This window comes from Mytilus californianus, unplaced genomic scaffold (assembly GCF_021869535.1).
Source record: "Mytilus californianus isolate M0D057914Y unplaced genomic scaffold, xbMytCali1.0.p SCAF_7, whole genome shotgun sequence".
Classification (NCBI taxonomy): Eukaryota; Metazoa; Mollusca; class Bivalvia; order Mytilida; family Mytilidae; genus Mytilus; species Mytilus californianus.
In genome coordinates, this window is record NW_026262723.1 from 1,398,148 (window position 1) to 1,422,612 (window position 24,465).

General features: G+C 30.9%; 1 protein-coding gene across 1 annotated transcript in view; it reads right to left on the reverse strand.

Moving 5' to 3' along the window:
- Positions 1 to 24,465, reverse strand: part of LOC127709402 (U3 small nucleolar RNA-associated protein 6 homolog) — a 225,244-nt gene that overhangs the window by 93,138 nt on the left and 107,641 nt on the right. The gene's annotated exons all lie outside the window — the stretch shown is intronic.

Below are 24,465 nucleotides of genomic sequence, written 5' to 3' on the forward strand. Positions count from 1 at the left end.
AACTTTGACAAAACCACTTTATCAAATACACATGAAAAATTAAATTTATCATCCATCCACGAAAAATTGGTACCCTGGAAAATAAATGAATACACAGTATATGATGCAAAAGGGGGATACAGTGTTTCAATTCATGACATCCCTTTCAGGTACTTGACAAAACTCAAAAGCAACAGGAACAGCTATTTTATTGCTGTTTTTCATCTCAAAGTGACAGTGAGGCCTTCAACACAAAGCAAAATCTAAACGAATCATTGAAATTTCAACACAGCCCATACAGCCCTTGGTATAGCTGACTTCTTTACTAAATAACTGCCCCAATACATCTGTATGCTTAAGAACAAAAAATAAGCCTGTAAAAGAAGTGAACTGTGAGCTACTTCTCACTAATGATACCTCACTATAAGTATTCTGTAAGAAGATGGTAAGTGATGGATACAAAATGGCATCACATGGTATAGCATGTTCACATGAAGGTTTATTCCAAATTTCAGAGAGACTTAATTTTGTATAGCTTTTAAAACAATGCAACAAAAAATTTACTCTTGGCCATAACGTGAACAAAGCATTTCATTATCAGGAAGTTGATGAGCAATGCATCTGAAAATTAATCACACAGTATAGCCTGCTCACATGAAGCTTGATAACAAATTTTTCAACTCTTCGACTTATGGTTCCTTAGAAAAAATTTTATGGGACAGACAGACTGAATGGAAACAGAGACAGATGGAAAGCAGTTTCATCCACCTCTATTTTAATTTCAACAACCTTAACTTTTCTAGGTTACTAAGCACATGAGAAAATTAAAATAGTACTGAACCACAGACTTTTGCAAGAAATTTGGTAAACACCTTAATGATTCACCATATAAATATATTTCTGATTTCCAATATTGAACAAAATCCATGACTCCATCATGGCAGGCACATAATCTACAAATCCCTTGGTACTTAACACATAATATTACCCACAATCCCTATTGTAAATTTGATTGATGAATACTACACCAGAATATGGATCATTTTGTCTGGTGACAAATATCTTATATTTCAAGGATGAGATCCAAAGAATTACATATGACATATACAATCAATTTCTCATCCACCAAGCACACAAAATGTTTCATCATCAGAAAAAAATAACCTAAGCAGATTGATACAGTTGGGTGCCTTCAATATAGACTCAATTTCCCTCGGGATTACAGTAAATTACAAGTCTTATAAACACAGATAAAAAGATGCATATCTAGACTACAACGAATATCTTCCAATTTCCTTTTATGTCCCACACAACCTGATACGTATGAAATATTGCCTGGAAATAAACAAATGGTTCTCTAGGAGAAGCATAATAATTTCTTATCTTACAATTTGGTCTGAAGTACTGCACATCTGACATGTCTGAGGAATCACAAGCTTTAGGCTTGACTAAAGCATAATGTCATTAAATGGACAGAAAACAACAAAATTTGGACAACACTTTATCTAACCATAGATTGGTTGGCTTTCACATTTGGAAATTTTGAAAACAAAATTTTTTGAAAGAAATATTTAAATGTGTGAATAGGTCATAGATTCAGAATTTTCTGCCTCAAATTAAACCTACTTGGGTTTTGTACTGTCCAATGTTTTATGTCATTGGCTTTTCAATTTTAAAGTTTCGTGGGTAAGTGATGAAGGTTTCTCCAGTAGAATGTATTGTGCACACAGAAATCATATCAAAGTTTTGTTTACCTTTAAATTTATTCAAAACTGACTCTGAAGTTGAAAAAAATAATAAAAAAAATTGTCCAATTATTGAAAAATTGTTTATTGCAAAAAGGCTAATCAAATGATCTTTTTTTCAATTTCTGAAAATTTTACATTGCTTTAAAAGCTAGATTATAAAATTTACTAATGCAGTGTTTTAAAACATTTGTTAAAAAGCTTTTAAGCATTTCTCGTTGTTATAATGTCAGAATCATAAAAAAAAAAGATTTAACTGAAAAGGCAGCATTTTTTTTATTTTGGAACTAATTAATTTGTCGCTTATAAAAATGACACAAACACTTTACATACTTCGACACTCAAGATATTTTTTGTATTCATATAAATCAATTTTCTTAATTTAACTGTCATAGCAAATTAGCAATTCGAACTAAAGATTTGTCAATCGTTATCTGTTTTTTTCCAATAAAATGTATTACAGTGCTAAATATGATCAACTTTATTGTAAAATGAATAACACCAACTGTTCGTAAACTATACATTTCAACGAACATTGAGTTCAAACCACTGGTTTTAGACACCAAACGGAAACAACAAAGATCGAGTATAGCAAAGCTTATCTAAACAAGTTAACATTACATTTCATGAAGTACGATTAATAAAATTTAATCAATGAAATATTACATTCTATGACAATAGGCTCAAACTATATGCTGTGTGTTATTCCAAACTGAAAAATTATGTTCTAGTACAAACTGACATGAAATATATATCGCATGTATAATTGTATGAAACATTATCCCCTTTCGTCATAAGCAAATATTTTCAAACAAATATGCATCATTACAGCTACACAATATAGAGTATCTATTATTGACCTATTCTTGCCCAATCGCCTAATGCAGGTAGCATATAAATATAATATTTCCCATATAAACTGTTAATACACACATACGTCTCGCATTTGTAACTGAATGATAAACTTTATAAATTGTTGATTATCGTTGGAGGTCAGACATTAACAACTTCTATTCAGTACATTTTCTTTAGTTTTTACTAGATTTGTTTTTTTCAGTTTTGTTTTCAATGAAATTAAAAGTCCACCTGTTATCTCCACTAATTCATCTGTCAATGCCAGAATATTAAGGACAATTTAAAGCACACCATTTCAAGTTCCCCATTTGATTCAAGATGACAGACAAAACTACAAGAAAGTTTTTCCCATCAGGTTTATTCTCGGTAGTCATTTGAATAGTTTATCAGTGTGAATTTCCATGACGATTGATGCATGCCTATCAGGAGACGCTTACCTTGTTGACCCACCCAGTCTCGTTCCTTTTGGGGTTCATGCAATTCCCTCAGTTTTTGTTTGTAACCTCGATTTGATTCTTCTTTATAGATTTACAAATTTTGAACATTTGTAAACTACTGTCGCATTAAATTTCAGCAACATACATATAATTACCCTTTTTTAGGAAAGGAAGGGAGGTTTCAGGAAGAAAAATAGAACATTCATTTGCATCTTGTCAACCCCTTTTTAGAACAAAATGCAGTTAATGAGAACATTTTGAATTTACAGGATTTTAACCATAGTACTGCATTAATGATAGAAACCACATTAAATACTTCTTGATGCAGACCATATTTGCGGCTAACTTTCTTACTCACGTCTTCAAAATCTCAGGTGGCGTATTTATACTTCAATGAACATATAAATCTTTTCATTAATTTGTTATTTATGAAAAAGTCATATTATTCAACATCAAAGAATTACTGAATGGGAAAATAAAATGCTATAAAATTAAAATGCAATAATCTTAACCGTTCTTTACCAATGGCAACAGTTGATTTTTTTCATTTATTATGATGTGTTTAATGTTCTAATTTCATATTTTTCATGTATTTTTTTCATATAGAGGGACAAAGGAGGATTTAAATAATGTCTGCAGCCCACGTTACATTAAAAAAATAATCACCGACCCAATATATCAGTGGCTTAAAAATAAATATTGACAATAAAAACTGAATATGTTTGTTCAACGATTTAATAGGTCTATTCTGCTGTTTGTTGGACAAACTAACATTCCCTTTAAAAAGTGAATTGCGTCAGACTAAATATTTATACTAACTTGCTCACAAAAGATGGAAGTTTTTCACACAGGTGTCATAAAACTTAATGAAAATTAAATGTGAATTTCTTAAAAAAAGATCATAGACAGAATTATCATTCTGTGATTTTTTTCTAATATTTATATGTGACGTTCTCTTTTTATAATTCTACATTGGAAGTACAGGCCTTTAGAAAAAATTGGGAGAAAAAAAAAAGAATATTTTACAAAGAACTTAAAGGTTGCTTTTTATCAATGAACATCAGCTGGTCCATTTTTATAAAAATTGGACCAGTACAGTTACTGCAAGGTTATCAATATCAATAGAGAATATTTCAAAAAAATTCAAATGTGTTAGTGACATATGTCTTATAAAGTATGAAATTTAAAAATCAAAAAAATTATCTTAATATTCATGTAATAAAAAATAGACCAATTTCATTTCTGAAGTTCAACATGTTTTTCGGGCTGTTTGAATATAACACTGATATTAAATATTTATGTCTTAAAATTTATTTGGTAAAATTTGGGTCAAGAAGAGACCTGCTGCATTAATTGAAAATTTTAACAAATAATCATTTCAGTTCGGTCATCTCTAAAAAAACCCATAAGGACCCCAGTTTTGCTTCTTTTTAGTTTATTACAATAACTATTGTTATGAGTGGTACAGTAGTCAGGATAGTTAAAAACAACCCATGACAGTAACACTTTTGATTTGACTGACAATCATGTATTGTAAGCACTATAATGGATGTAATATTTTCATTTTCTTCTACCCTTTGTTTTCACCAGGATGTCCTGATTCCTAAAATAGGCCACCCTCTCTACTTTCTCCACCTGTTATTTTCACAAGAAAAGCTTGACTTGTCTGGAGTGAACCTATTTATTTTTTCCTTTAAAAAAAAAAAAAAGTTAAAAGTGCCACAACATTTCCTTCCTCAAATCCTTTAAAATGATTGAGTAACATGCTGTCTTAATACATAACTGGTCTGCATAGTGCAGAAATATTAATAAGTATGCATAGCACATGTAACATTACATATCATTTATCATTAAAATGGAGATCAAAAGACATATTCCAATAATTTATAGATATATTTAATATATTTAATATATCTATACATCGAGGTAATGTCTTCAAAGCATGTACATAATCTGTCAAAATACATATTTCAATACACATTTCCATAATTCCTATATTAAATGCATGCATGTTAATAAAAATGTATTTTATTTGTTTTACTCTATATACTTGAATATTTCTCAGGTATCTATAACTAGTACCTTTACTTATTTTTTATCTATATATGAAAAGAAATTTATAAAAATGTGATTATATTTTGAAAGCTGCTATGCAGAGCTAAATACTAAACAGAAAATTAACATTACGAATGGTAAAAATGTATCCTCCTGTAAACAAGAAATAGTATAGATTTTGTAAAATAACTAGCAAAACAGTTTTACTTAAATAGTTGGAATTTACTTTAAGGTGCAACTTCTTTTTTGGGGGAAAATATCAAATAATTTGAAAAAGCAGAAAAAATTCTTTTTAAAATTAAGGCAAATTTTGACTTCTCTGACAGGAGATTCATTGGCTCTTAGATGGAGATTCCAGACTAATAACTATATTGATTGATTGGTGATTGCTTTTTGCCCCATCAGTACAAAAAGACTATAATGAAGCGAGACCAGTTATGTATCATAACTAGAGAGTTGACAACTATGGTTCTGAGTGTTTAAAACAGAACATTCTGAACAAATGTTTAGAATGCTGCAACATATCAAATATTTATATTATGATTTACAAACAAATTTTTACTACATGATTATATCCACAAAGATCAATCAATACATGTACAATGTAAAAGACATTTTTTTCTCCACCAAAATAAACTTAAACATATTTCCTTATTGACAGCTGTTAAAAACATGTTAACATATGTTATAGGTTTGCATGATGCATCAACAAAGCTGTACAGTCACCTGTTGTTGTTTGCATCCTCGTCCTTTGGACTTTATGAATAGTTGTCTCCTTGGTAATTATTTTAAAATACTGTAAATTCGGAAATTATTGCGATGTTTTATTATTGCGAAAAATGCGACAGGGTTGTAAACGCAATATTTCAAACTCCAAATGGATTTTTTTACATGATTGAAGCAGGATTTTTCTCAGTATCAAAAAAGTAATAATCGCATTTTGGTCTAAAATGACAAAATCACAATAATAAATGCACGCAATAATTTCTGAATTTTCAGTAAGGAGATGAGGTACGCTTGTCAATGAGACAACTATACATCAGACCAAATGACAAGGATGTCAACAACAACCTGTCATCATAGGATCTTCAAGAATGAGCAAAACTCATATGGTATAATCAGCTACAAAAGGCCCTTTTGATGGCAAAATAGGAAACAGTTCAAATGAGAAAACCAATGATTTGTTTTATACTTTATAATCAAATAACCAAAAAAAAAAATCAATTCTGACAGACAGCAACCCATGAAAATACTTAATTACTGGTGCTTCTTGGGACAGGCATAAATAATGTGGCAGGATAAAACATGTTTGTAAGTGCTCTGAAACCCTCCCCGTGAGTACCTGCGACAGTGTTGTAACAGCATAACACCAGAACCTGTGAAACCACATCTCCTTTTTTTTGTACCATGCCAGTCTAGTAAAATAACTCACATTAAAATCAAATAAAGGAATTCGATCATTTCTGTGTGCAAGTTATGGTCAAGTCAGATCATACTTTGTGGTATAAAGTCAATACTGCTTTTTGATAAAAACTACATTCTGTGGTTAAGTCAGACTGTATTTTGTGATTAGTCAGACTGTATTTTGTGATTAGTCAGACTGTATTTTGTTATGAGTGAGACTGCATCTCACATTGAATTAGTTAAAACAGTATTTTATTCAAATAAATTGAATTAGATTGGGCAACAGGCAAAGCCTATGTAAGACCTTTCCATAAATCTCACATTGAATCAGACTGTATTTTGTGATAAGTCAGTTTGTATCTCACATTAAGTCAGACTGTATTTTGTTATGAGTGAGACTGCATCTCACATTAAATCAGATTGTATTTTGTGATAAGTCAGTCTGTATCTCACGTTAAGTCAGATTGCATTTTGCAGTTTAGTCGGAATGAATTTATATACTTTTTATCAAGTCAGATTATATTTTGTGTAGGGTCAGATTGTTTTTGTGGTAAGTCGGTGTCAGAGTGCATTTTGTAGTAAGTCAGACTATATGGTAATAAGTCAAAGACTTGTGGCTAGTCAAAGACTGTATATTGTGATAAGTAAGACTGTTTTTGTGGTTACTAGTACTGTATTTTGTGGTAGTTCAGACTGTATTTCATGTTAAGTCAGTTTGAATTTTGAAGTAAGTCACTGTAATTTGTGTTAAGTCAGACTGTATTGTGTAGTAATGACAGCTAGACTTTTTTTTTTGTGGATTCATTTAATATTTCCAAAGATACCAATTTTCATGGATTAAGGAAAAAACGTATTTTTGTAGATATCTGAGTTTGTGGTTTTACAAAAAATCTGCATACAAGTCTTTGGAAAATGTGTACTTCATTGAACTTTTAATTTGTGGTTCACATGTACCAACAAAATACAGGAAAATTGGTATCCCACGAATAATAATGAACCCACAGTATGTCAGATTGTATTTTTTCCAACTGCAGTCTGTTGTAAGGGCATATGATACAGATACAGGGGAGGTAATGATGTTGCTATTAAATGTTAAATGCTATTTTTCACAATGCCAAACTGTGACATATTGGGTAAAGAGGCATTTTCGACTGATTTTAATCATTCAGACTGATTTAACTTGAAAATGAGTTCATGGACCCCTCTTTTTGAAAATGACATTTGGATTGATTATATGTATAAACATTATTTGTACCAATCTTTATGAAAAAATCATCGATGAAACTTTATAAAATTAGATAAATATACAGCAAAACATGCTATTCTTTTGACTAAAATCATAAAAATGTGATAAAAACAAAGAATTTTCAAAGAATTGTTACACAAATTCAAAACAATCTATGTCGAGAAGATATTCCAGATTTTTTTACAAAAATCTGCTTGTGTTTATCTTTTGAAACAAAAAAGTTAAGTATGTCTTTTTAAAGGATAGAAATGTCCAAGAAACGAAAATTTCCTGTAAATGTCTAAAATTTTGACCCCTTTCATCTGTAAAGGTAGCACATGAAGGTATATTTTTATACATATTTGAATTGATGAGGTGAAAAATATTTTGTATGCAAACTTTCGTTAAAAATTCATCGTGGGATCAAAACTGTATCGTATGCCCTAAAGTAACGACGTCATACTGTTTTTTGTGTATAAGTAGGACTATTTTCTGTAGTTGTGTTAAGTCAAACCATGTTCTGAGGGTATATAAGAAATTTGAACTATACTGAATTCAGTAGTATTAAATTAGTCTTGACTGTTTATTGTGATTACATCAGACTCACAGAGTCTGAAACAATTCATTTCAATAAGTAATCTCCCATTAAAGGGGTACTAAATAACTGGGAAATATATGTTACCAAATAACGCAATGACAAATGGCGAAATGACTTTATTGAGGGTGTAGTCGGCATTGACAAGAATAATGCATTTTAAATTAAATCGGTACAGGAAAATTTCAGTCTCAAGGTTGTAAGATAGAAACTTGAAACCTCAAACAATCAAAATAATAAATATTAAGGACATGTTAAAGCCTTTCTACCTATATATAAATTACAAGTGACGTATCAAATTCTACATATTTGGTCTAAATGACTTGATACTCTTTTCAATACATGGATGTGGGTGGGTGATATTTATTACATAATTTGGACATATCTTTACCCATATCTAATGTCTGTCACTTGCTTTTGAAATATTTGGATATTACGATGTGATTACATACATTAAGTTTTTTTACAAGTTTGAGCACGTCTAAATATTGTAAAAATCAAAAGTTAGCTATCTGATAAACAGTTTGTTCAGTATGCAAGTTTCAAAATCTAGCCTGCAGGTAGACATTTTGGTTAAAAATTGTCAAAAGCATGTTTAAATAATTTTTTGATCTGCTAGATAAAGTATGCAGACATGAAGGAACGCCAGCTAGACAATTGGTTCAATATAGGACATCTTGTTATTGGAACAAACTGACTGGAAAAACAAACAAATAACTGAAAATTATCAAAACCCATGGGCAGAACCTGAATCAGGACAGTTTATATTTTGACATCTTGTATAGACATCCTATCATTGAATACCATATGTTTAACTCTAAAGGCCTAATGACTTTTTGTTGTTGGCTTGCTGGCCTGTCTCACAGATGTATACCCCTGCACATCTCCTTTTATTCATCCATCATAAAGGAGTAAGTTCGGTACGGGCCATAATTGGCCCCAAATATTAAGTCAATTGTTGGAAGATAAAAAATGTTTCAAGTTGATGGTATTAAGAAATGTACGAAAGTGAAATGGAACTTAACTTTTGTGCAAGTTTTCTTATTAAGTAAACATTTACAAACCTAATAGGCCAAAAGTAGAGATTTTGATGAAATTTGACAAAATCGTCTGGATTTATACCAAATGCAGGCCTGGGAAACCTAGAGTGCAGGTGTCAACAAATTAATATTCAAATGAGATATGTAAAATGTTATAACACACATTATGTCAAAAGATCTTTCTTGTCAAAGCATGCACTCTATGTTTTCAGTCCAAAAAAATATCAATGAAAATTGGCCTGTTTTCTTGAATTTTCATGGAAAATCAAAATGTGTGCTATTTCTGCTGTCATGAAAAGATCGCAAACATGGACCAGTAAATTTCAACTAAAAGGTATATTTCCTACCTAGTCGATGTTTTAACTTATAATGATTCATTGCTATATTTGTCCGTAAATCCTAATTTCAAATTTTAGCAATTTAGCTAGAAATAAGGGCCATTTTAAGGACTTATAGAACCTACTGCTTTCTCAGTTAAAACCAAACCATTTCTCTGCATGATTGGCTTGGTCAACAGCAATTACCATGTCACATCCATCACTGATAGAATAGTAAACAACAGCAAGACATATGGTCTAGATTAGAGGTAAAAGGAGAGGTTTATATACCCATTAAACTAGTCTATAGCCTGTACCAAGTCAGCCTATATGGAAAAAGTGTTGATTGTTCAGTTGTTTGTCTTTGTTCAGTCTTCACGATAAACTTTTGAATCTACAGACCAGAAGCTGAATTTTATGAAAATTTTAATAAGATTCTTAGCCTGTACAGTGATTTTTACAGGCCAAACAATATTTTACAAGTTTGGGCTGGTGGGCAGTGGTTGAATGCAAAGACTTTTTGTTTGTATATTTACTGTTATGAGTTGAATGTTGGTTGTACAGGTGTGGTCTATTGTTTTCTCCAATATATTTTTTTCTAATAATTCCTGCTACTGCAAATTCAGAAATTATTGCGTGCATTTATTATTGCGATTTTGTCATTTTAGACTAAAATGCGATTTTAATTTTTGCGATATTGATGAAAATCTTGTTTAATTCATATAAAAAATTTCAAAATGCGAGTTTAAATAATACTGCTATTATAACCCTGTCGCATTTTTCGCAATAATAAAAACATCGCAATAATTTCTGAACTAACAGTATTCTTTTGATGAATTATGAATAATTATTGCTGCAAAGAACTGTAATTAATATATTACAGTTGAATGGCATTAAAAATTCAAAAGTTTTTTTCAAACTCGTACCTTAATGGCAAAACAAATGAGTATAAATGACAAAAATTTTCCATTAAAATAAATAATTATACCAATTCTAAATATATTATAGATCATTTCCTGTTTATGGTAATGGGATAAGAAACAAGGGAACATAAACAATAATATTTTCTACCTTTACGGTAAATTATTTATGAATGAAACTTGTTCCAATGAAGATACCTACAGTGATCGAAACTTTAACGATCGAATAAAGTATAAAGATAATATATTTTTCTATCATGTCCAGACCTCATTAGCTGTCAAACACTTCATGTTTTGTATTGGAAAAAAGTCAACTGACATTTTTCTGAAGTAAAAAGCTTACATTTCTAGACAAAAATCATTGATCCTTTAGTTCAATTCTATTTTTTTATTAATTAAAAAATATTGAGAGCTTTACCACAGAGACTGTCTGTTAAATCAAATCTCAGTGACACAACATGGAAGGTACTAATCAAGAAAAACGCTTGACTAGTGTATCCTTCCTTAGAGCTGAACTTTTAAACAATATCGTGCAAGGAATGTTTTGTTTTGTTTCAAAATGAATTAAGAAAGTATATTTCAATTTTAAATGGCACAATAAATCAAAAATAAAATTAACTAGTACACATTCGTTTATAAAAAATTAATATCATTATTTGTGTTTATTTATAAAAAAATTCACAGGAATTGAATAAAACATCAACATTGAGATATCAGAACACCATGACTCGGCAGAAATACCAGAAGTGTCAACTTCTGTGGCTATTTTAGTTCTCTACGTCAATTCTACTTTTATATCAGTTTCTACAATTCTAATAAGAATATCAATAAATTATTTGCCGTCCGGTTGCAATTTTCCTAGTCTTACGTCGCTTGACAGATAAAATGACATTGCAGATAATTAGTTGTTAAATGAACGGTAAAAGTAACACACTTCCAATTAGAATATCTTCGGAAATAAAGGGGTTATATAAACTTCATTACTTTGTCAATTTCTATGGAAGATATTGAATCTTGTGTATTGATTTTATCTTGATTTAATACAATCATTCTTATATCAAAGCCATTAATTTCAATCACCGAGTTTTATATCACATGCTTTGTCCTCATTTGGTCATGCAAAATGTAGATTTCAAGAAGTTTTAATTAGGATTTGAAGTTATAAAAATAAGAAGATATGATATGATTGCTTAAGGATGTACTCAGGTCAGGTTTATGAATTTTTGTCAAATGTTCAGACTCCTTGTGATTTTTCCTAAGATGCAGGGTAAAATATTTTGCCCAATATCACCCACTTTTCTTTTTATAGAAGACTTCAATTGCTCATAAAAAGGTCATCACCAAAATTTAAGCAGATTTTAGATTTTTTTTCTTACGATTTGAGACCCAAATAATGCCAATGCTAAATATAAGGTAAAAGTTAGCGTCAGCCTTTCCCCGCCATTTCTAAAAAATCAAATATCTCTAAAAGGAGTTCCAATATAACCGATGAATATTTTAGCTTATTTTGATTCTTAACTTAAATGCTCTTCTGACTTAAAGTATCAACTTTAAATTCTAGATTTTTTTAATTTCATGTAAGTACATCCTTAAATAAGACAACTTTATTCCACCAAAAGACCATTAAAAATGTTTAAAATAAGGAGATGTGGTACGATTGCTTCTGAGACAACAATCCACCAAAAGAATGAAGGAAAAGGATGTAACCAACTTACAGCTAAGTCACAGTACAGCCTTCAACAATGAGAAAAACCATAGTGTATCAGAAAGCTATAAAAGGTCCAGGATAACAAAATGTGAAAAGAACAACCAAGAAAACTAACAGCCTGATTTAAGCTTATAAGATTACAGAAAAGAAATTTATTCCACCAGAAGGCGCACCAACAAAAAAAAATTTCACATACAGGCTCCTGGGTTGAGACAGACACATAATGATTGTGGTATAATTAACCATGTTCAGGTGAGTGCTCAATATAAATAATTCTGCTTCCCCTTATGTGAACCCACTCTTATTAACATTCAGTATTGGTATGTAGAAAAACATATTATTCTTTTTTTCTAATAAAAAACATTATCTTTATTTGAAATTAGCATTTATGATGTAAATTTCATAAGCATATGATGCTCTCAAGCATTTATTATTTTGCCTTTAAGAAGAATGTGTCATAATTTGCACTGAAACCGGTATTATATGATGGAATTTAATTAAAAATTAAAAATAAATATTTTGTTCAGCAATTCTTCATAGGTAAGATTTTTAATTTTATACATATTTAAAATTTTCTGTAACATATATGGCAAATTTAAGTCTTGAACTTTTGTGAGGATACTTTTAGTGCAGAAACTTCCAAATTAACATATTTCTTTGACACATTGAAACCATGCAATTTTCTACAGACGGACAACAGTACTGTAACCATGACACCATATATTATGAGAATAGTCCATATGTTTGTTACCTAATATCTTTTAAAAACTAAAAACTCAAATGTATATTTTATGCACTATATTTAAATCTGTATAATTAAGCACTTCACTGTTAAAAGCCAAATCCAGTTCAGCAAAGAAATAACTCACAGAAATTATCAAATACAACAGCAAGATATTTAATTTGTATTCATATCGATACATGTCATTCATGCTGCATCTTTTATTCAGATTCAATTTTTGTAAGCGGCTGTGTAAATAAGACACAGAGTACAAACCAATTTAACGGAAACAAAGCCGTATACAAAATGTTTTATTCAATAGACAAACTACAGAACAAGTGTTGTGACATGTGGACACTCTAATTGAAATAAGCAGGTAGTTGGTAGTGTTATATAAATAAATAAAACATTCTTTTTTTAAATTTCATACAAATATAATCCATAATTGTTTTTTCTCTACAATTCAAAATGAAACCTGGCAGTGAATTTTGGACTTTCTGGACAATGCACAAAAATGTGACGATTTATGTTGAAATAAGAAAAAAAAAAAAATTAAAATGAAAAGTAAATTTTGCATGAATAAATAAATATCCATGGATTTTGTGGGTTTAATACTCTGGTAAATAACAAATTTAAGTATTCAACAAAATACAAATTGCTAATAAACAAACGTATATATTAAGATTTATCAAAATCACCAAAACTGCAATCTATGATAATAAATAAATCCTTAATTAGTATTAGAAAAGAAAAAAAATGGTCTGGATAAGTCTGAGATTACTCTGATGTCTGGCAGGCTATTTTGAGACTTTCTGGGACTTAAGCAACAGTCTATTATGAAAAACATGGAAATTGCCATAACCAATTAATTTGACCCTTTACAGTGTTATGTCTAGAAATCTTAAAATATCCATTGTCAAGCAAATAAAGCATACACCATTCTTGTCCTTATTCTGTTTTCCTTTTGAGAATTTTAAATACATTTAAATAATCTTTTCCAATTCACTAGTATAGGTCTTCAAATGATTAGAAAAAAAAAGTTCCTTTACTCAACCACAAAGCATCAACCAGGTTCAGCGCCAGTAAGTTTCTATACAAGGACAAACAAACAGCAAGATATTCAATTAATCATTCAATCCATATAACGTCACATGTATTACTTTTGAAAAAAAGGTATACATTTTTTAAAGAACAGCAGTTGAAATAAGCCAGTGAGTACGTATTCATTTGACATAAACAAAAGATAATCTGGTATGACAACAGGACATGTGATGTAACATATGCAAGATCATGGTGCAGCAAACAAACTCAGCAGACAGTCAAATCTGAGGTTTCTGTGTACTCTGTCACCAGGAACAACTCTGGATCAGATAAACTCAACAGAGGGTCAAATCTTAGGGTTCTGTGTACTCTGTCACCAGGAACATCTCTGGATCAGACAAACTCAACAGAAGGTCAAATCTTAGGGTTGTGTGTACTCTGTCACCAGGAACATCTCTGGATCAGACAAACTCAACAGAAGGTCAAATCTTAGGGTTCTGTGTACTCTGTCACCAGGAACATCTCTGGATCAGACAAACTCAACAGAGGGTCAAATCTTAGGGTTCTGTGTACTATGTCACCAGGAACATCTCTGGATCAGACAAACTCAACAGAGGGTCAAATCTTAGAGTTCTGTGTACTCTGTCACCAGGAACATCTCTGGATCAGACAATTTCAACAGAAGGTCAAATCTTAGGGTTCTGTGTACTCTGTCACCAGGAATATCTCTGGATCAGACAAACTCAACAGAAGGTCAAATCTTAGGGTTCTGTGTACTCTGTCATCAGAAACATCTCTAGACTAAACAATCTCAGCAGACAGTAAAATCTGAGATTCTGTGTACTCTGTCCATCTCTGGACTTCACATAATCAGCAGATGGTAAATTCTGATGATTCTGTGTACTCCTGTCATTAGGAACATCTCTGGACTAAACAAACTCAGCAGACGGTCAAATCTAAGAATTCTGTGTACTCTGTCATAAGGAACATCTCTGGACAAAACAAACTCAACAGACAGTAAAATCTGAGGACTTTCAGCCATAATTGAGGTTTCAATTGAAATAGAGTCATGCAATAGTAAAGTCAATAAACTGAGTCAAGAAATTGACACTGAAGTTAAAAAATGTCCCTGTCAGAAGTCAGAGACCTGTAAATGTTGTTATGACTGTTATTTACACTGGAAGTCCTCAGGGATCTGGAATTATAACAATTCGTTTGAAAAAGAATAAAAACACCTTGGTAAAAGCTAGGTGTGATTTCTTTTTTATCAACAGAATGACATCTTCTTTAAGCAATTTTCATAATTCTATTTAATTTTGATGAGGAACAACTTAGGTCCTGCATATCATTTAAAAACATATAAAAGCAATGTCAGGATCTTCTAGCATGTTGTCTAGTACTGTGTCATTCCCCAGCGGTTTCTCAGAATTAAAAATGTTTTTTGCAGAATCAATTATGATCAGATGGTGTCAACATTTAAAACAAAGTAATCTTGAAAACAATTTTACTATATAAAAATAAAAAAAGACAGTAGAAGAATCTTCGGACAATTTAATTTTGTTTTAAAAAAATCTATACGATAAAATAAACATTGAGTTAAAAACAATCACGTCTAAAAATAAATCCACCACAATTCCAATTTTTTGCTGCATGTGTAATTTTTAGGCGTAAAGAAATATTATCATATCACCCTTTTGTTAAATGAAACATAATACACAACTGCATAATGCTGTTAAAAATGGCTATGCAACATCCTTTGTGAAATGTATAGTCTAAGTTAACCTAATACTTTGTCTGAATGGCATATGAAGCTTTATTCAAAGAGGGCAAGTGATGCAGATTAAGTTAGGATCAGGTGTTTCCATTAACAGACAGAGACAATTCACTTTGAACTTGACACTAATAAATCAATCTTAAAAGGTAATTCAATTCATCACAACATGCAGTTTCTTTGATTAGGAAATAGAGGCCATGATACCAACATAGAAAGATGATATAGAAAAATTACAAAAAACCAAACCATCGCATGTCATCTTTTCATATATTGCAAAAATGAAGAAAGAATAAATATAATCAAACGTTTTTTTCAAGAACAAATTAGGTAATTTAAATCTAGGAAATGATATTATGTCATAAATTTCTTACAAAAAACATCACTTAATTTTTTTAATTCATTTCAAACATGGAAACATCAAAAGGAATCATATGCTTTAATACTGGTTACTGAAAGTACATGTTTTGTGGAAATTACAGTTTACAATACGGTAATCAGTATTTTTTACTTATGCTTATTAACAGAAAAAAACCTGCTGGCTGATTTAAAAAGTTATATTTAAAGGATTTATGTCAAACCTTTGTTTTTGTTCAGTTGTCTTTTTTTAACTTGTTTGTTTTCTTTTTTACTTTTTATTAATGATAACCTAATGCTTATCAATAAAGTAATATATAATATATGACAATTAATGGCAACCACCAATGTAGGTGTACTTAGAAATGAATATCTTTGATTTGTCTTCAATTACTAAGTTACTATACTCATTTTTAACCTAGCTGAACTTTCTTAAGGATATAATTTCACTTTCCTTCAGGTTGCAATCATATCGTGATCTGTCTAATTTAGGATATTAGTTATTGAAACATGGAAAAAAATCATTGACCACAAGCCTTCTTAAACCACAAAAATTCTATACCATGTAGAAATTTCTCAAGAATGAGAAACATCAAATTTTCAGACCAAATGGCTCCTTGATACAAAATTATTGACAAAAACTTATCAAAATATAAAAAAAGGTAAACACATCGATCAAAACATTGATATTTCAAAAACAATTACATAATTCTAAAATAAAAAGAATGTTCAGCAAATATGGTTGATCTATAACTTGGCAACCGAAACATTAAAAGGGATGTAAAGAAAGATTTTATTTAAAGATAGAATGGTAGATATTTCAAACAAGAAGCAGACACATTCACTGCAGTGTGAAAACTTTTATTGTAGATTTTTGTTGATAATACCAAAATTGATTTTCATTTTTTTTTTATATATATTGAAGTTTCTAAAAAAAAAAAAAACTCAAATATGATACACTCTAAGTTGCAACATTAAATAGAAAATGCCGACTGAAATTGTAGCATCATGATGCATACTGTACATTATATGTCTTAAAAGTTGATAATAATACCAAGAAACCAAAAGGTGATTGTATTATTAAGAATATAATAAACAAATGTAGAATGTGTCCATGGGACAGAGAGGATGCCAAATAAGTTATAAAGGATCCTAACTTGAAAACGGTAAAAGTGACGCCACCCAAATTCAGACTTGATCTGTGTTTTGTGGTAATATGCATTTCGCATAAGTTTCATAACATTTGGTTAAGGCAAATTAAAATTAGAGAACGGAAACCAATTTCGGGATGTACGGACGGACAAGGGTAACACTTAATGCCCACTCCATTAATGGTGGAGGCATAAAAATAAAAATCCATTAGGGCTAAAGAAGGCCTAAATTTTGGACAAATCTCCTCAATTTAAAGAACACATATCAAATCTTTGTTTCTATGGATGGACCGTGAATACACCAATATCTTTTTGTCTAAAAAAAGAACAGAAACAAAACTAAAGCAACAATAATGTATCTGGCTTACTCATCTTTCTTTAAATACATGAAATACCTTAGCCTAATATTTAATATAAATATATGTTATTCAACACAAATGAAACTTGTTTACAAGATGTAAATTTCCTAATCAAAAGAGAATATCTTAAGATGTATGGAAAGTACATGTAATATACAATGTTGGTTGACTGACAATAATCCTTGTATAATACAAAATCAATTTCATCCCTTGTGAAAAAACATTAGGACACATCAAAGCTTTTGTCCGAATCAGATTAAGCTTATAAAACGCAGTTGACACCTAGATCATAATCCCCAATATTAAATCCTTTCCCCTGCTGTTACAGTGCACAATCAATTGAGGTCGCAACGGAACAGACCAATCATCAAAGAAAATGTCCGTCTTCTTATGCCATGGTGGCGTCTCGTATGCTGGTTTTATAATCTGTTGTAAAATCCCTGTTCGTAGATAATGTCAATATTGTAGAAATAAGATACAGTTTGTCAAATCTGAACGACTAGATTTCTGTCAAAAAGACAAAATCCTTTGATAAATTATTAAGATCAAGTCAGGTCTATGTGTTTTTTATATCCTTGTCTGTTCATAGATAAATCCAACCAATATACCTACATAGATTACATAACTTTATATTACTTTACAAACACCTTAGTCATTTGCTTTGATATCTACATCATTACAGCAATGTCATACTTATGAATAACAGGAGATCTGAAGTAAATATCAATGCGACAGCAAACCAACAAATTAATCAGTAAAAACATATCTAAAGGATAATTTTATACTAGTTTTCAACAATAGACATATTGTCTTTAGATTATCATATATCAGGCTTTTTTTGTGTAGGATTTTGTTCATGGTTTTGGCCTTAGATGGGGCTTTTTGTATTTTTTTCTTTTAACCATAATGATATAAAAATAGCAAGATGTGGTATAATTGCCAACGAGAAAACTCTCCACAAGAGACCAAATGACACAGAAATTAACAACTATAGGTCACCGTACGGCCTTCAACAATGATCAAAACCCATACCGCATAGTCAGCTATAGAAGGCCCCGAAATGACAAATGTAAAACAATTCAAACTAGAAAAACTAACAGCCTAATTTATGTACAAAATAATGACCAAAAAACAAATATGATACACAGAAACAAATGATAACCACTGAATTACAGGCTACTGACTTGGACAGGCACATACAGAATGTGGTGGGGTTAATCATGTTGTTACAGGCTACTGACTTGGGACAGGCACATACAGAATGTGGTGGGGTTAAACATGTTGTTACAGGCTACTGACTTGGACAGGCACATACAGAATGTGGTGGGGCTAAACATGTTGTTACAGGCTACTGACTTGGGACAGGCACATACAGAATGTGGTGGGGTTAAACATGTTGTTACAGGCTACTGACTTGGACAGGCACATACAGAATGTGGTGGGGTTAAACATGTTGTTACAGGCTACTGACTTGGGACAGGCACATACAGAATGTGGTGGGGTTAAACATGTTGTTACAGGCTACTGACTTGGGACAGGCACATACAGAATGTGGTGGGGTTAAACATGTTGTTACAGGCTACTGACTTGGGACAGGCACATACAGAATGTGGTGGGGTTAAACATGTTGTTACAGGCTACTGACTTGGGACAGGCACATACAGAATGTGGTGGGGTTAAACATGTTGTTACAGGCTACTGACTTGGGACAGGCACATACAGAATGTGGTGGGGTTAAACATGTTGTTACAGGCTACTGACTTGGGACAGGCACATACAGAATGTGGTGGGGTTAAACATGTTGTTACAGGCTACTGACTTGGGACAGGCACATACAGAATGTGGTGGGGTTAAACATGTATGTTTTCCTTTGTATTACAGGTTTTGGCTGCCATTATATCTCTGATCACATGGTACCCTCTCTACTTTATATCTCTGATCACATGGTACCCTCTCTTCTTTATATCTCTGATCACATGGTACTCTCTCTACTTTATATCTCTGATCACATGGTACCCTCTCTACTTTATATGTGATCACATGGTACCCTCTCTACTTTATATGTGATCACATGGTACCCTCTCTACTTTATATGTGATCACATGGTACCCTCTCTACTTTATATGTGATCACATGGTACCCTCTCTACTTTATATTCATTGTAAAATAAACTTGTAAATTATCTAGCTTAAATAATCTTGACAAGGACATAACAAAGACTGTAAAATTAGTTTTTCTCCTACACACAGGCAGCATGTACAAGTTGGTCAGCTTATGGTTAGATAAATGTGTATGGTAAGATAAATGTGTCCAGTTAGAAGGGTATATTATGGACAGTGCAACCTTAAATGCAAGCACAATTTTAAGTGTTGAGTGTTTCCAATACTATTAAGGCAAGGTTTTTTTGTTTATGTTCTCACTAACATGACTAAGCATATTTTTTTTGTGGCCTGATATGAAGCAGGAAATCACTGAATCAACTGCATGGTCTTGAAAAATATGCTACAGTAAACATAATTGAAGTCGGCTTTAAGCCAGTCCGACCATGCCTCTTTTTTTTCAATAGAAACACACAATTTTATCACCTTCCTTCTGAAACAAATTTGGGTTTTATTCCAAGATTTTTATTACACAGGTTTCTTAAAAAACAATCTCCTTTCCCTTAAAAGAAGAACCGTCAGTGCGTTATTGTCCCATGGCATTATTATTTCTTAATTTCATGATTTAATAAATTTGAGCAATAAACAGGTCAGTAAAATGGAAGGTCAAGGAATTTTAAAGACGTGAAACTTAGGACTATTGCCACATGAAAAAGAGTTTACCATATGGTAGGCAAAGTCATATTTGTGCTATGTCACATTTAAGTAGCCTATTGACACCCTCAAGGTTGCAAGTGTTCTTAAATGCTTGTATCATATTGTACTCTCAACACAAGGATATACTACATTTAATGTCTCTATAATTGACCACACATAAAAAGGAAAACAAAAATCTGTATGTCTCCTTATGAAAACATAAGAAAACAGACATAAAAAATTATATGATAAGCAATTATTATATGTCAAATGGTTTAAAACAGATAGAAAATGTGTAAAATTTCAATGTTTTAAATGCTCTTTAGTGCAATTTTGGTACTTTTTTTGGCAAAAAGAAATTATACAAGAAATTAAACAATATGCTTTACTTTCAAAGTGCTGTTAATGATATCATTTGTGTCTTTTTTTAAAGAGAAAACTAGTAGCTTATGTGTCATGTGCTATTTTACTTCCTTATTAAACTCAGGTTTCTTATTGGATGAATAACTAAAATGGAGACTGATGTAAAACGAATTTTACGCAATTATGTAGTTTTTAATCTATTAAAACAAACAACTACACATGCATGTCTGAAAAAGACTGCATATGACCTTTAATTACTATTACTTGAAACATGTATCACGTTTCTTTGAGTTTAAACCAAATATATACTTCATCTTTTTTATGATAAAGTATCGTCCATGACATGTACAAATTACAGGTATAATGGCAATTATAATTATTCTAATTCAAATCATAAACAACATGTAATATGTAAATTAATCGGTAGCAATACATCACTCTGTACAAGTCCTGTCTAGAAAATTAAGTGCAATCAGTTTTTGAAAATTGTGCAAGGACTATAAAAAAACATCACTCATGCACAGAGAGGTATTGCAAATTTCCTCTGTATTTGTTTCACTTAAACAGAGTCAAAATAACAGAGATAAAAATTTGAATACCAAAGTATAAAGAAGTAAATCAAAATATTTTCAACTGATTTTATATTATCAATAATATCCTAATTATAATGTTATTTAGTGCTAAACATTGTTTCTATAGACACTTTTGACAAAATATTGCGAATTTCAGGTTTAAGTAAAAAATTACATCTTGATCAAAATTAATCAATTTGTAACTGAAAGACTACATATAGTGTTAAATCAAAAACAAATTTAGAGTTGGTTAAGAATGTTTTTCTTATTCATTTTTGGGAAAATTCCTTAACTTTATCAAAATCCATTAAAATTACTAGAAATCATTGTATAATCAGCTGGGCCATCAATTTAAATACTTTATGTAGCACAAGATAAATCATAACTGGCCTCTGCTTAAATCCATGCCTGCATTTTTTTTGTCAATTTTCCCCCATTAGACCTCTGCATGTAAAAAAAATTAAACATAATTTCTTTTAAAGTTTATAAATATTTAAACATGACATGTACAAATTACAGGTGTAAAAGTTTTAACAACTATACATATCATTGCCCTTTACAAATATAAGTCGTAAATAATAGGTAAAATATGCAAAAAGCAGGGTGAATAATGGATTACCTTGTAGAAGCCCTGACTTGAGGTATTAATTGTACTGTATGTGAAAGCCTATATGGATATTTGAAGTCCATTATCAGTAACCTCAAGTCATGCAGTAACAAAATAAATTATGCTTCATTTAATGCAGCCTACATTTGCATAAACTTTCTCCTTATGTAAACCATATACTATAAACTGAATTTATTTTTGTGGATACTTCATTTGGCGCTTAGCCCTTTTAAGTTGACTTCGCAACAACAAATTTTTTGTCAGATTTTCAAATTTTCTTGTTTTTGTTATTAGGAGAACTCACCAAGTAAGGACCCTCCCGTCAGTGGTTGGTTGTCAGAATGTTCTATGTTAATATCTGAATGTTCTTTGTAATTTAAACAATTTGATGTTGATGGCAGATATTTAATAGTTTCTGATTTAACTTATTCACAACTTTTTAAAGTTTTGGTAATTTGTGTTGTTATAGTTTTCAAGATAAAAGGTAAAAACATAAACAAAATGGTAAAAATCGTCATACAAGAGCAATAATTTCAATACAGAGTCATCTGAAGTTTTCAGCCATTGGACTAATTTGTAGATATTGTCTTACTGATCAATTTTGCTTTTAAAATTTCTATCTATCTGTTGTATGTTTTAAGATAATAGGCAAATACTAAAATCAAAGTACTGAAGTATTGAACATCGGATGACCGCAAGTTCTTGTGGATGGTCAAAAGCACTTGTCACAGAAAAAAATCACATCTCTTTACCTGAAACTGAGGTTAATGTACAGAGATATATTTTTTTCTGAGACAAGTTTGTGCGTGGATGATGAATAAATGACAGGAAATTCAACCTCACCGTAAAAACTATTATATCGTAGTGATACAAATCAGTATACACTGGTTTGTTGTTATATATTATATTAATATAACAGTTACATATATATATAATTTTCATCCATTTGTATATCATTCTATTCTACTATTCTAATAATAGTGCAGTGCAAGTGCATGGTGGACACTCTTCTGTAAAAATTCGATTTTTCTAAAAGATTGGATAGGCATTCATATTTTCCCACAAAAACAATTACAGAGTTACCGGTCCTTGACGGGATTGTCGCAAAACATTCTTGAGATATTCTTCCGCATGCTTTAACACAATTTTTCGGTACGTGTGCATATTATCAATGATTTTTTACTTATATATATATATATATCTAACGACAAAACCTTTTCATATTATTAATTTATGTTCTAAACAAAAATATTTTTATCAGTATTCATTGAAGAGATGTATTTATAACAAACGATAAGGAACGTTAGTTTGCACTCGTTAATATCCCCGTATTTATCATGTTTATAAATCGGTTACAAACCCAAAACAAAAGTTATGTAATGGAAATCTAGGCGATAGCAATACATCGAAATGCCCTCACGGTCATCGCAATGTAAAAATGGTAAAGGACAATAACTCTAATAAGGAGTTGTCTGACAAGTTTGGCCATTTCGACTTGCTTGTACATTTTATCTTGCTGGTCATTTTTGCTTTTTAAAATTCATCTATTATAGTTCTCAAGATAACTACGGCGGATGATGAACGCCACACACCAAGTTATGAGAAATGCTCACTTGGTCCTTTGGACCAGGTGAGCTAAAAAGGCCCACATTTCTTTTTATTTATTTTTACAAGCTTATATAAATCTTGTCATCATGATAGATAACATCAGCAAAAAAGTAACAAGTTCATCATAAGTCCCTGGTAATGGTCGGACATGTACTTTTCACTTTCACAATCAATCGTGTTTTTGTTAGACAAGCTCATTTGTTTTCTTTGGATGTAAACAAATGATGACACCTTTTTTAGAGTTTTTTTTTCTTTGAACATTTCCTATTTTAAAATAGATCAGTTCGAAATAAAATGAAAGAGTATAATGTTGCAGGTGTAATTATAAAACTTTACTTAAACAGTTAGAACTAACATATCAAAATATACCCTTCCCCTTTTTCTATATTTAGATTCAGACATGTGCACAATCTTTTATAAAAATTACAAAATCTGTGTTTGCTATGGGAATCTCCAAAATTCATTAGGATAAAAGCTTGAATATGAGGTGCTCAATGACATATGTGAGAAGAATTCTGGTTTCATTAAAATCAAGATAATGATTCAGTGTAGTAGTTGATGAGACAATATACTTGAGATGTGAACAGACACACATAGATACTGCAATATCAACACCAATATAAAAATAAACAGCTGTGCCATGAGCGCATGATATGCCTGTTGTTTTTTCAATAGATATAAACCAAGTTTCATGAAAACTGCTCAAAGCATTTTTGAGTAATTGTGTGAAAACTGGAAAATCCCCCTTTTTTAATGAATAAAACCCCACAACTTGGAAACGTAAAATCTAAAATTTATAAAAAATCGAAAGGGAGCTCACATCAATTGATATAAACAATT